Below are 14,106 nucleotides of genomic sequence, written 5' to 3' on the forward strand. Positions count from 1 at the left end.
TACTCCCCCCCAACTCTCCCCCTGCCAGCCTGCTCGCCCCTAACCACCTCTGCTTCAGCCCCACCACCATAGCTTTGTCGGAAGGACATCCGGAAGGTCTCCTGGTCTAATTAGCATATTACCCTTTTATTAGTATAGATAAATTACCCAATATATCCAGAATATTGTCATTTCAACATCTTATCAAAATAGTTATTAGTAAAATATTTTGCATATTTTAAGTTTTCAAAATCCAGTGCATATTTTACATTTTAATATGATCAATTCAATTAAAAAGTTAGTTCCTCAATTGCATTAGCTTCTTGTTGAGTACTCAATGCCATATGTGGACAGTGGCTATCATACTGGGCAGCATAGCTCTAGAGACTAGAGGACACTTGAAGTGTAATGCTGCAAGAAGAAGAAGGAGTGCTATTGGTAGGAAAAATAGCAAACATATACTGCAGCTTCCTAATTGGTTTCCTTGTTTTATATCTCTCCACATTCTGGCCCTATGAGCAGACTTACAATGTGACCAAGAAGTAAATGATGATAATTAAATCCCTTTGTCAATTAAACCCAATTTGTGTTTTCTAAGAGTAACTTGTTATGTTATTTTTGTGTCTAATTCTGCCCTTGGAACTTATTGCTTCATTGATCCTTCATTATTGACCTGACACATATTGTTTAGTAATCCCTCTAGTGATTGTAGTGGCCAAAAACATTAAATCTTCTGCAATATGTAGGAAAACCTTGTGCAAGAAGACTTGTAACCAAAATGCCACTAGTGGTCCCAGGTAAATAAACACCCATTGGACTCATGATTTCTGGGGAAAGAAATAAATCCAAGTTTTGCGGAATTTGCTGATTTCCATGATATAAATACCCTCACCATGAATAATTTAGACCTATCAACATAAAATTTTTAAAGAATACACAAGTTTTGCTCAATATGGCTAGTAATGTCTAGAAATATACTTCAAGAAAAGATACCATAATCACCTTTACCTGAATCATTAAAAATACAGTATGTATAATAAACTCACAATGATTATTATCTTTACCTGATAAAGGAAACTGATATTGGGGAAGCAAATTAAAAGTTGAGTCTAGACTTTTAAAACTATTTAATGTTTTAATTTTTATAAAAATGTAAAATAATGTAGTTATGTAATGTGTGTGTGTGTGTGTGTGTGTGTGTGTGATTTCAGTACATTCAATACAATTCAAAATAAAGTATTGACAATTGTTATACAATTTTGAATGGAAACAGAAATAATGGTCTTAAAAAAGCTGTTTTATCCTTTTTTCATATATCTGCTTGATGAAACATAAAAGAGATGCTTTCTATTGAAAAAATATATATATATTCTCCCATCCAAAACTTAGAATTTTGAATTTAAGCATTTAATTTACTGAATCTTGTTTCATTCTATATTCAGTCTAAAACTATGTAAACTTTGAAAAGATAAATTACCCAAATGGTATATATTTAAAAAACACCGTACTTAACTTTAGAAAATCACTAACTTTGAGAGTATTTTTGTTTTAACAATTCACACCCAAGTTATCTAAATATTTCAAAATTTTATAATGCTGAGAACATAGTTTCATGATTTTTTTTACCTTATATAAAGTTCAACTTTGAAAAAAGTTTGAGTCCATGATAATACATAATGATCCCACTTCTAGGAATATATCCCAAGAAACCAAAAACACCAATCAGAAAGGATATATGCACCCCTATGTTCATAGCAGCACAATTCACCATAGCTAAGATTTGGAAACAGCCTAAGTGCCCATCAATAGATGAGTGAATTAAAAAACTTTAACACATTTACACAATGGAATACTATGTTGCAGTAAAAAAGAAGGAGTTCTTACCATTTGCAACAGCATGGATGGAACTGGAGAGCATTATGCTAACTGAAGTAAGCCAGTCAGAGAAAGATAAATATCACATGATCTCACTCATTTATGGAATATAATGAACAGCATAAACTGATGAACAAAAACAGATCCAGAAACAGAGAAGCATCGATCAGAGCATCAAACCTCAGAGGGAAGGTAGGGGAGGGTGGGGATAAGGGGGAGAGATCAACCAAAGGGCATGAGTTGGGGGGTTGGGGGGTAATTTGGGGATAAAGACACATATGTAATAACTTAATCAATAAAGAAATTTAAAAAATACATAATGAAAAAAATAATTTAAAGACACTTGAAATGGCAACATTTCTCAGTTTAATAAGGAAGCATTTATATCTTAAAACTATCATATTGGGATTAAATTGGTGGGATTTTATATAAATTTAGAAATGTGTGCATATATTGAAATTGTGATAAACTAGTATAATATTTTCTCTTAAGAAATTATATTCCTCAAGGGTATATAATGAAGCTCATATTCATAGCCAGTACTGTCAAAATACAACAAATGTGCTTTTGAACTGAAAAAGCTGTTCTATCAAAAAAAAACTCAAGATTTTTACTATGACATAAAACACTTCCCTTTATAGAGAAAACCAAAACATGACATCATAATGCCCCCTATTGTTTAAAATGGGATATGCATTAGAAATAGTTCCCAAATTACATACTAATATATGGACATTTTGGTAGCTTATGGTGACTTTCAGAGCAGCTACAAACATTTAAAAAAATCACTTAGAGTCAAATTTGTAGCTTTAATAATATGCCCACACAAAGGGAAATTCTCTAAGAGCTCCAGAAGATACAGATTAAAGTTCCCTTAAAGTGACAATAATAGTAAATTTACTGTATTTTTCTATGTATAAGACACTATTTTTTTTTCTAAAAATCATTAGACTAAAAATTGAAGGGCACGTTATACATAGAAGTCAGCCAAGGAGGGAGCCCCACAGGGGGGTGTAGCTGCCCATACCTTGTCAAACAGGCTTCCTCCAATCATGAGCCTTATTGTCACTGATGTCAGCTGATGCCATAATTGGAGGTGGAGGTGGAGAGTGAGCAGATGCAACAGGGACCTGAGTGTCCTGAGCCCATAAAGATGTCAAAAAAATAAAAATAAAAATACCGGTAAGTAATTGTCTTACTCTGCAAAATTCAAACTGAATGTAATCAGCTATGCAAAAGAGCATGGAAATAGAGCTTCTGAGAGACAATTTGGACCTCCTCCCACTGAGTGAATGATCAGACAGTGAAGAAAACAGGAAGAACAACCCCTTAAGATGACAAAAAAAGAAGAAGGCCTTAAGAGGAAAACCAGCAAAATGGACAAACTTGGAGCAGAGGCTTAAGACTTGGATTATGGAGCAGCACCAGAGTGGCTTATGTGTGTCAACCAAACTTAATAAATGTCAGGCAAGAATATTTGCAAGCAAAATGAACATCGTTGATTTTACAGGAAAGGCAAAATTGTGCTTCAATTTCATGAGGAGAGAAGGATTGGCCATGAGAACACAAACAAAGTTAGCTCAGAAAATGCCACTAGTTTATTAGGATGATCTCACATATATAGACAGTGACTCAGAAGACAGCAGTGATACAATAGAAGTTGAAGAAAGTGATATGTCTGAAACTAATAGTGATGAAGAAGAGAGCAGTGATGCAACAGAGGCTGAATAAAGTGATATGCTTCATTGTAGAGAGCGCCTGGGGAGGCACATGGGAATGTCTTTAATTTTTGTCAGCTGAATCCAGTGGCATTGGCAGAGCCACATCCTGGAAACACACCTTGCCAGAGGCAGGAGTGTTGTCAGCTTGACCTTCAGCCCAGGCGCCAGGGAGTGGGTTTTGTTATCTAAATCCAGCCAAGCACCAGGAATGAATATGACCCGTGCCCACCCAAGAATGCACATAATCTCCTTTGTCTTGACCTTTAGTAAAACTTCCTGGTTTTTGCTGTATAAAATAAACGTGTTGTGTTGGCTCTGGGTCACTGTCTCTCCATCAGAGGACAGCTGTCCCACCCAGCCCCAGCTTTTTCCTTCTATCTCTGTGTCTGTCCCTTTCATTCACTTTCTCAATCCCTAGTAGCCCCTACTCAGAAACCGGACCGCTCTCTAGCTGTGCTGGATGTGGAAAAGAGAGAAATATTTACACTTCATAATATCATAGTACTGATATGTAAACATTACCTGTGGTAATTACTAAATAAAAATGTGTTCTGTTTTATGTTTAAAATATTGATTTTTTAATTTTGGGTTGGAAAAATGGGGGGGGCGACTTATACACGGAAAAATGTGGTATTTTCATTCTATTTTAAATTAATATGCTTAAATTTTTGTTATTTAATTAAAGCAATGACCCCATCATATATATATATAATTTCTGGCCCCAAATACTCAAACATCATATAAAAAAAGCTATCCCAGAGGAAAAAGGAAGGTGTGATAGATGAACTGGCCACAAGATGGCAGGATTTCACCATAAAAATGCAAATAACGCAGCATTTGAAGGTGAGAATCCCCTTGATTTAAAGAAAGTGCTTAAAATATAGAGGAAATAAAGGCTCACTTTTTCTTTAGTACTTACTGTTTATACTTTCTATACTGTAAAGATTTCCTAAAGTCTTACCAAATATTTCTATAGAATTAATACTGTGTGGAGACACCAATTGTAATTTGTGGCTGAATATGTCAGTTACCACATATAATCTGGTTTACATGCAATGTCTATTTTATTTCAAGATTTTTAATATTCTATTAAATTTAAATGTGTGAGGGATTTGTTTTTTGGTTTTTTTTCCACCTTGGGGCATTTTTTATGTCTTATTGAAGACTGTTTTAGAATCGTGTTACCTCCCTATTTCAAACCTATGCCCCCGTTCAACTACTTCCCAAACCCCTTCCTGGTGGGAGAATCCTATAAAAGCCTTCTGGAATTCACAGCTGTTCCTGGCATCCAAACTTCAAACAGCCTTAGAGTTGGGGGAAATCTGATTATGTGTTAGTGGAAACACCTAGAGTCCGGAAATAAGACATTCGACTATTCTTGACAGCTGGATATCAAATAGTTTTCTAAGAGAAAACTTCAGTTGCCTATGATTTTATGGACAATTAAACAATTAGATCTACAACATTTAAAAGAACTAAGAGGTAATACTTGATTAAATACTGTGATAAAGATAAAAGCAAGTGATATACTTTTCAACTAAGTTTATATGTAATGGAAGTTAAATAATCCATGTTCTGAAGTCTCATAAAAAAAGCAACCCAACTACCACATTCCAAAAATTGACTAATAGTAACATTTTGGTTTTTAAAATATTTATGTCCTGTCACTCAAACATGAGGTGGAAAACATTGAGTGTAAATAAAGTATATAATTAACAATAAATTACAATTTGCATAACAAGTTAATGGTAGCAATGAATTCCAAGGATATTATTGTACAGGATATAGTTAATGATCTGCCACATTACACGTAGCTTAGATTATTGTGGATATTACAGTCAAATACATATAAGCATCCTATCTAATAATAGACAAACATGGTAATTGACCGTATCTTCACTATGCCTCCCATTGGCTAATCAGCGCGATATCCAAATTAACCGCCAACAAAGATGGCTGCTAATTTGCATACTGAAGGCAGGGCGGGACAGCACCATCCCGCCTGCCCTGCTGCCATCCGGGCCTGCTATCTGCAACCAGGGCGGCGGGCGTCCCATGTGCAACCTGACCCGGGGTGGCCAGGCGGGGCAGCAATGATCGGCCGGCCCACCCAGGCATCCCGTGTGCGACCCAAGCTGGGGCAGCGAAGGCTTGAAGGCGGCTCCGGCCGAAGCGAAGGCCTGGGTCCTGGGTGCCGGAGGAAAACTGGTGCAGGCAGCCAGGGGAAGGGAAGGCCTATTGTATGAATCTTTTCGTGCAACAGGCCTCTAGTATATTTATACCTATAACATGTACACATATATTTGAAATTACAAAGATGAAAAAAGACATACTGAATAATTCATAAAAAATTTTTGTACAGTGAAATGTTTTTTACTCAAGATTTCATAATCCATATTCCCAGGAAAAGCAAATAAGAACAACGATTCAAATATAATAAAAGACCACTATCTTACCTAATAATAAACGAACATGTAAATTGACCGTGCCTTCGCTATGCTAACCAGCCAATCAGGAGAGTATGCAAATTAACCCAACAAAGATGGCGGTTAATTTGCATATGTAGGCTCCAAGCGGCCAAGCGAAGCCTGACGGCTCCTGGGCCGGAGCAGCAAAGCCTGATGGAAGCCCTGTGTGTTTATGTCTCCCGTCAGGCCCTAACAGCTCCAAGCCCCGCCACCTCGGTGCTGGGGCCGCTGGGGGCCGGATTGGAGACACAAACACGCAGGGGAGCCCGGCACCCAGCAGCCCCAAGCCCCGCTGAGGCGGTTCTGGGGCTACTGGGGGCTTGACCGGAGACACAAACCCGCAGGCCTGGCACCCAGCAGCCCCGGCACTCAGCAGTCCCAAACCCTGCCATCACGGAGCTGGGGATGCTGGGGGAAGAATCAGAGACACAAACCTGCAAGCCCGGCACCCAGCAGCCCCAAGGCCCACCACCTTGGTGCTAGGGCTGCTGGCGGCCTGATAGAAGACACAAACACGCAGGGGGGTCCTGTACCCAGCAGCCCCAAGTCCCACCACCTCGGCGCTGGGGCTGCTGGGGGCCGGATCAGAGACACAAGCACACAGGGAGGCCCTGCACCCAACAGCCCCAAGGCCCACCACCTTGGTGCTAGGGCTGCTGGCGGCCTGATAGAAGACACAAACACGCAGGGGGGTCCTGTCCCCAGCAGCCCCAAGTCCCACCCCCTCGGCGCTGGGGCTGCTGGGGGTATCAGAGACACAAACCCGCAGGCCCGGCACCCAGCAGACCCAAGGCCAGCCCCCACGGTGCTGGGCTGCTGGAGGCCGGATGAGAGACACAAACACACAGGAGGGCCCTCTACCCAACAGAACCAAGCCCCGCCACCATGGTGCTGGGTCTGTTGGGGGCAGGATCAGAGACACAAACCCACAGCCCCAGCACCCAGCAGCCCCAAGCCCCACCATCGTGGTGCTGGGGTTGCTGGGGGCCAGATCAGAGACACAAACACTCAGGGGGCCCTGAACTCAGCAGCACCAAGCCCCGCCACCACAGTGCTGGGGCTGCTGGGGGCAGGATCGGAGACACAAACCCTGCAAGCCCTGCACAGGATGGGTGCTCTGCTCCAGGTGAAGTGCTTTCCCTCTGACCCTGATCTCCCTGGGAGTCCAGAAATCTGCCTCTGGGGCGACTGCGTAGCAGCCACGCCTGGCAAGCCAAGGAGAGGGTGACCTACCCATGTGGATGTGTACGCTGGTGGAGGCCACGCAGCTGCCATAGTTGAAGTCATCCTTGATGTAGGAGCAGGGGTAGCGGGGATCAGAGTAGGCCAGGTTGGCAATGGAACCCCAGCTCCCCACAGAATGACTAGAGCACACGGTCCTCAGTCACTTCCTGAGCAGCAGTCAGCTCCCACCAGGGATCAAACCCGAAACCTAAGTAGGTGCCCTGGCAGAATGGAACCCAAACCTTTGCTGTAGCAGAGGAGCTCTAACCCACAGCAGGGGCCAGGGCAGCCAGAGTGGTTTTGTTGAGGGGCCCTAACAGGCAGCGCACAGCACAGTGGGTTAGAACCTCCTCCTGATACAGCAAGGTTGTGGGTTGGATCCTGGTCAGGGCACAGGCAAGAAGCAACAACCAAAGACATAATAAGTGGAACAGCACACTGGTGTTTCTCTCGCTCCCTTCTTCTAAAATAACCAATCAATAAAAATAAAAATAAAAAAAAAACCCTCTGGCTTGCAGAGTTGCTAAAAAAATTAGAAAGTGAAGTGCCATCCCTTCCCGCTCATTCAACAAATACTTCATATGCTCCTTCAATAATCACACTGGGGATGGGTGTTTGTTGGTTTGTTTTGGTTAATCCTCACCTGAGGACATTTTTGCATTGATTTTTTTTTTTTTTTTCCGGAGAGTGGAAGGGAGGGAGAAAGAAAGAAACTAACGTGAGAGACATCAATTGGTTGCCTCTTGCTGAATCCCCGACCAGGGCCTGGATTGAGCCAGCAACCCAGGTACGTGCCCTTGATTGGAATCCAACCCGGTAACCTTCAGTCCACCTACAGAAGCACTATCCACTCAACCAAATCAGCATGTTTTTTTCTTTTTAAGTCCTCCCCTAAAGATATGTTTTTTCATTGATTCTAGAGAGAGAGGAAGGGAGAAAGTTCCACAAGCATTCTGACAGGGATGGAACCCACAACCTGTGTATGTGCCCTCACCTGGAATAGAACCCATTACCCTTTGGTGCATGGGAGGACACTCTAACTACTGATCCACACTGAACAGGACCTGGAGGTACACTTAAAAATTTTTTTCAGATCTGCCCTGGCCAGGTGGCTCAATTGGTCAGAGTCTCAATCTGTACACCAAAGTATTTCCTGTTGGATTCTAGGTTAGGGCACATACTTAGGTTCAGGTTAGATCCTGGTGGGTCAGCAGGTGCAGAGGCAGCCTACTGGTATTACTCTGTCACATGGATGTTTCTCTCTCTAAAAATAAATTTTAAAAACATCCTCAGGTGAGAATTAAATATATATATACATATATACATATAAATTTTCAGATCTAAAATTTTATTTGGTTCTTTTTTAAATTTTATTTTTCATTTACAGTTCACATTCAATATACTATACTATATAATAAAACCCTCATATGCAAATTGACCAAATGGTGGAATTACTGGTGGCTATGAACTGACCAGCAAGGGGCAGATGCTCAATGCAAGAGCTGCCCCCTGGTGGTCAGTGTGTTTCCACAGGGGGAGTGCCACTCAGCCAGAAGTGGGGCTCACAGCTGGCAAGTGCAGCAGTGGTGGTGGGATCCTTCCTGGAAGCACTAAGGAGCATCAAGCCGAGCGGTAGGAAGAAGCAAGCAGGTGGGTGGTAAGAAAGGAGGGGTCCCAGACTGCGAGAGGGCACAGGCCGGGCTAAGGGACCCCACACCCATCCCCAGTGCACGAATTTCATGCACCAGGTCTCATATATATATATATAATATAGTGTGTATGTGTATGTGTGTTTAAAATAATAGTATATCTTCTAGTTACTACTGATGTTTCAAAGTAATCTTAAAAATAAGTTTATTTCACAAAAATTTTGATATTAGTAATTTTCTTATAATTCCTAATTGTTTTGCAGATGAATAATGTGAGGAAATATCAATAACCCTAATCTACATGCAATACAAATAACATGTAAAAAAGTAAAACTTAAGAACTCTCCAAATATTCATCTAGAAAAAAAAAAAAAACGAATAGCTGCAGCAATCCTGAGAAAGAAGGACAAAGTTGGAGGGATCTCAATACCAAATATTAAGCTGTATTACAAAGCCACTATTCTCAAAACTGCCTGATACTGGCACAAGAGCAGATATATAGACCAATAGAATAGGATAGAGAACCCAGAAATTGACCTAAACCACTATGCTCAATTAATATTTGAAAAGGAGGCAAGAGCAGACAATGGATTTAAGACAATCTCTTTAAATTGTGTTGGGAAAACTGGACAGATAAATGCAAAAAAAAATGAAACTAGACCACCAACTTACACCATACACAAAAATAAACTCAAAATGGATAAAGGACTTAAATGTAAGACAGGAAACCATAAAAATCTTAGAGGAATCCACAGGCAGCAAAATCTCAGACATATGCTGAAGCAATATCTTCACCAATACAGCTCCTAGGGCAATGGAAACTAAAGAGAAAATAAACAAATGGGACTACATCAAAATAAAAAGCTTCTTCACAGCAAAAGAAACCATCAACAAAACAACAAAAAAGCCCACTGCATGGGATAACATAGTTGCCAATGTTATCTCCGATAAGGGTTTAATCTCCAACATTTACAGAGAACTCATACAACTTAACAAAAGGAAGATAAACCAATCCAAAAATGGGCAACAGACCTAAATAAGTACTTTTCAAAAGAGGACATGCAGAAGGCCAAGAAACATATGAAAACATGCTCAAAGTCACTAATCATCTGGGAGATGCAAATCAAAACAACAGTGAGGTACCATCTCACACCTGTCAGAATGGCTATCATCAATAAGTCAACAAACAATAAGTGCTGTATAGGATGTAGAGGAAAAGGAACCCTCTTTCACTGCTGGTGGGAATGCAGACTGGTGCACCCACTGTGGAAAACAGTATGGAGTTTCCTCAAAAAATTAAAAATGGAACTTTCATTTGACCACTTGTAGGAATATGTCCCAAGAAATCATAAACACCAATCAGAAAGAATATATGCACCCCTATGTTCATAGAAGCACAATTTACAATAGCTATGAATTGGAAACAGCCTAAGTGACCATCAGCAGATGAGTGGATTAAAAAACTGTGGTACATCTGCACAATGGAATACTACGCTGCAGTAATAAAGAACGAGTTCTTACCATTTGCAACAACATGGATGGACCTGGAGAGCATTATGATAACTGAAATAAGCCAGTCAGAGAAAGATAAATATCAGATGATATCTCTCATTTATGAAATATAATGAACAGCATAAACTGATGAACAAAAACAGATCCAGAGACAGAGAAGGATCGATCTGATGGTCAAACCTCAGAGAGAAGGCAGGGGAGGAGAGGGGTAAGGGGGAAATATCAACCAAAGGACTTGTATACATGCATATAAGCATAACCAATGGACACAGACACTAGGGGGATTACAGCATGAGCAGGGAGTTTAGGGGGCAATGGGTGGAAAAGGACACATATGTAATACTTAATCAATACAGAAAAAATGAAGTAAACACTAAGTTTTGTGCTGTTGACCTATTGAGGGGAGAAGATGGAAAAAGCATCATAAAAATTTTGTTCAGGGAAATTTGTTTATTGACAATAAGACACACACACACATATATATAAACATTAGTATTCTCATTATTTAGTATTATATATTGCTATAAAAATTTATCAATACTTTTTATATTAAATACAGTAATATCAAATGTCAATATATTTATTAATATATTTAATGTTTATTAATACATATTTAATATAATAAAGATGTGACATAGTCATGTGAATTACATATTTATTGTAAGTTTATTGTATTATACATTGACTATATTCATATGTCACATATTTATGATATATTTATATATCATGTTAAATATATATCAAATATTCTATCTAATAAATAGGTGATATGCTAATTGACCCTCACGCTGCTGCAAAGTTAGCGGTGCCCACAGCCAATAAGGAGGGAATATGTTAATTGACTACCCTGCCCTCAAAGATGGCGGCACCCACAGCCAATATGGAGGAATATGCTAGTTGATTGCCATGCCCTCAAATATGGCGGCGCCCAAAGCCATAACATGACTGGCAGGGGATGGCAATTGTGCGTGACCAGGCCGGCAGGGGAGGGCAGTTGGGGGTGACTGGGCAGGCAGGGGAGGGTACTTGGGGGTGACTGGGCTGGCAGGGGAGGGCAGTTGGGGGCAATTGAGCTGGCAGGGGAGTAGTTAGGCATCGAACAGGCTGGCAGGGGAGTGGCTAGAGGGTGATCAGGCTGGCAGACAGAAGCGGTTAGGGGCAATCAGGCAGGCAGGCGAGTGGTTGGGAACCAGCAGTCCTGGATTGTGAGAGGGATGTCTGACTTCAGGTTTAGTAGGACATCCCCTGAGGGGTCCCAGATTGGAGAAGGTGCAGGCTGGGCTGAGGGACACCTCCCCCCCCAGTGCAAAAATTCCATGCACTGGGCCTCTAGTATATTATATATTTCTGAATAATTATAATTGTACAACTTATATTTTTTATTTGTATTATTTATCCTATATAATAAAAGCCTAATATGCTAAGTGTGAGGTCGTCTAGTTGGCTGTTCAACCAATCAAAGTATAATATGCTAATGATATGCTAAGGCCACTCAACTGTTTGCTATGATGTGCCCTGACCACCAGGGGTCAGACAGTCGACAGGTCAACCAGTCCCTATGACATGCACTGACCACTAGGAGGCAGATACTCCGACCGGTAAGTTAGCTTGCTGCTGGGGTCCAGCCGATTGGGATTGAGTGAGACAGGCTGGACATGCTCTGGAGCCCTCCTACAGTCCCTCCCCAGCTGGCCAACCTCCCACATCCCTTCCCAGCCCCAATCATGTACAGGTGGGGTCCCTCAGCCTGGCCTGGGCCCTCTCACCATTGGGGACCCCTCAGAGGATGTTGGAGAGCTGGTTTCAGCCTGGCAGCAGAACAACCGGTTGATATGATGAACACTGACCACCAGGGGGCAGACTTTCAATGCAGGAGCTGCCCCCTGGTGGTCAGTGCCCTCCCACAGGGGGAGCTCTGGTCAGCCAGAAGCCAGGCTCATGGCTGGCAATTGCAGCCAGAGCCTCTCCTGCCTCTGCATCAGTTGGACATCCCCCGAGGGCTCCTGGACTGCAAGAGGGCACAGGCCGGGCTGATTGATCCCTCTCCCCGAGTGCACAAATTTTGTATCTTATAAAAATAAAGTTATATTATTTTATAAAATTGCTCTAAAAACTCAAAAATGTAATAATTATTGTCTCCATAGCATATGCTCCTTTTTGTTTTGGGAGTTTTCATTGTTGTAGTTAATCCTCACCTGAGGATATTTTTCCATTAATTTTTAGAGAGAGTGGAAGGGAGAGGGAGAGACAGAGAGAAAGAAACATCATTGTGAGAAAGACACACTGATTGGTTGCCTCCCTCTGGTAGCCCGACCAGAGCAGGGGATCTAGCCTGCAACCGAGGCCATAGACCAAAATTGAACCTGGAGCCCTTCAGTCCCCTGAGAAAACTATGGTCATCAAACATTCAGACTCTCAGTAATGAAGCTTTTGGTCACAACATCAGGTAAGTAATCAAGATATGCTGAGGTGGTAGCTGAGGGCAAGGGAGGAAAAAAGGGATGAGTACTAGTGGCAGACAAGATCAAGCGCAGTGACTGGGGCTTTAATTAATTCCTCAAATTTCTCTCTTTTAAGTTTGCCCTAAGCAGGACAGACCCATGGGAACTGTAGAAGAACTTCTCCCCAAATAAGTGTACAGAAGTAAATCTGAATGGAGTAAGTGGTAGACTATGGCAGACATGAAAATGCACCACTCCGATCCATTGCTGAAGAAAATGTAATTGACTGGTGGCCTCAGTTATTGCATTTGAAATCCAACATGATTGTGCTATGGTCACAATGCACAGAGGCTGCTCCCTGCCAAGAACAGTGTATATGGAAAGGACTCCTTTGAGGAGACTTTCAATCAAGTGCTTCCCATTGGCTTAGCCAAGACTTAATTTTTTTAAAAAATCTATAGTAATAATTTTTTATTTAAAATATTTTTTCCTTTAAAGTATTACATATGTCTCTTTTTCCCCCACTGACTTCTCCCTGGCCATTCCCACAGCCCAGCACATGCCATCATCCCCCCCTTACTGACTATGTCCATGGGATATGCATGCATACAAGTCCTTTGGTTGCTCTCTTACCCCCGCCCCTCTCCCCTGAATTTTCTCTGAGGTTGGACAGTCTGTTTGATATATCTATGTCTCTGGATCTATTTTTCATCAGTTTATGCTATTCATTATATTCCACAAATGAGTGAGATCATGTGATATTTATCTTTCTCTGACTAGATTATTTCACTTAGCATAATGCTCTATAGGTCCATCCATGCTGTTGCAAAAGGTAAGAGTTCCTTCTTTTTTATAGCAGTGTAGTATTCCATTGAATAGATGTAATACAGTTTTTATTTTATTTTTTAAATATATTTTATTGATTTTTACAGAGAGGAAGGGAGAGGGATAGAGAGTTAGAAAAATCAATGAGAGAGAAACATCAATCAGCTGCCTCCTGCACACCTCCTACTGGGGATGTGCCCGCAGCCAAGGTACATGCCCTTGATTGGAATCGAACCTGGGACCTTCAGTCCACAGGCCGACACTGTCCACTGAGCCAAACCGGTTAGGGCATAACACAGTTTTTATTCCACTCATCTGCTGATGGGCACTTAGGATGTTTCTATCTAAGCTATTGTAAATTGTGTGGCAATGAACAGAGGGGTGAATATATCCTTTCTGATTGGTGTTTCTG

This window comes from Myotis brandtii, unplaced genomic scaffold (assembly GCF_000412655.1).
Source record: "Myotis brandtii unplaced genomic scaffold, ASM41265v1 scaffold373, whole genome shotgun sequence".
In the NCBI taxonomy this organism is placed as follows: Eukaryota; Metazoa; Chordata; class Mammalia; order Chiroptera; family Vespertilionidae; genus Myotis; species Myotis brandtii.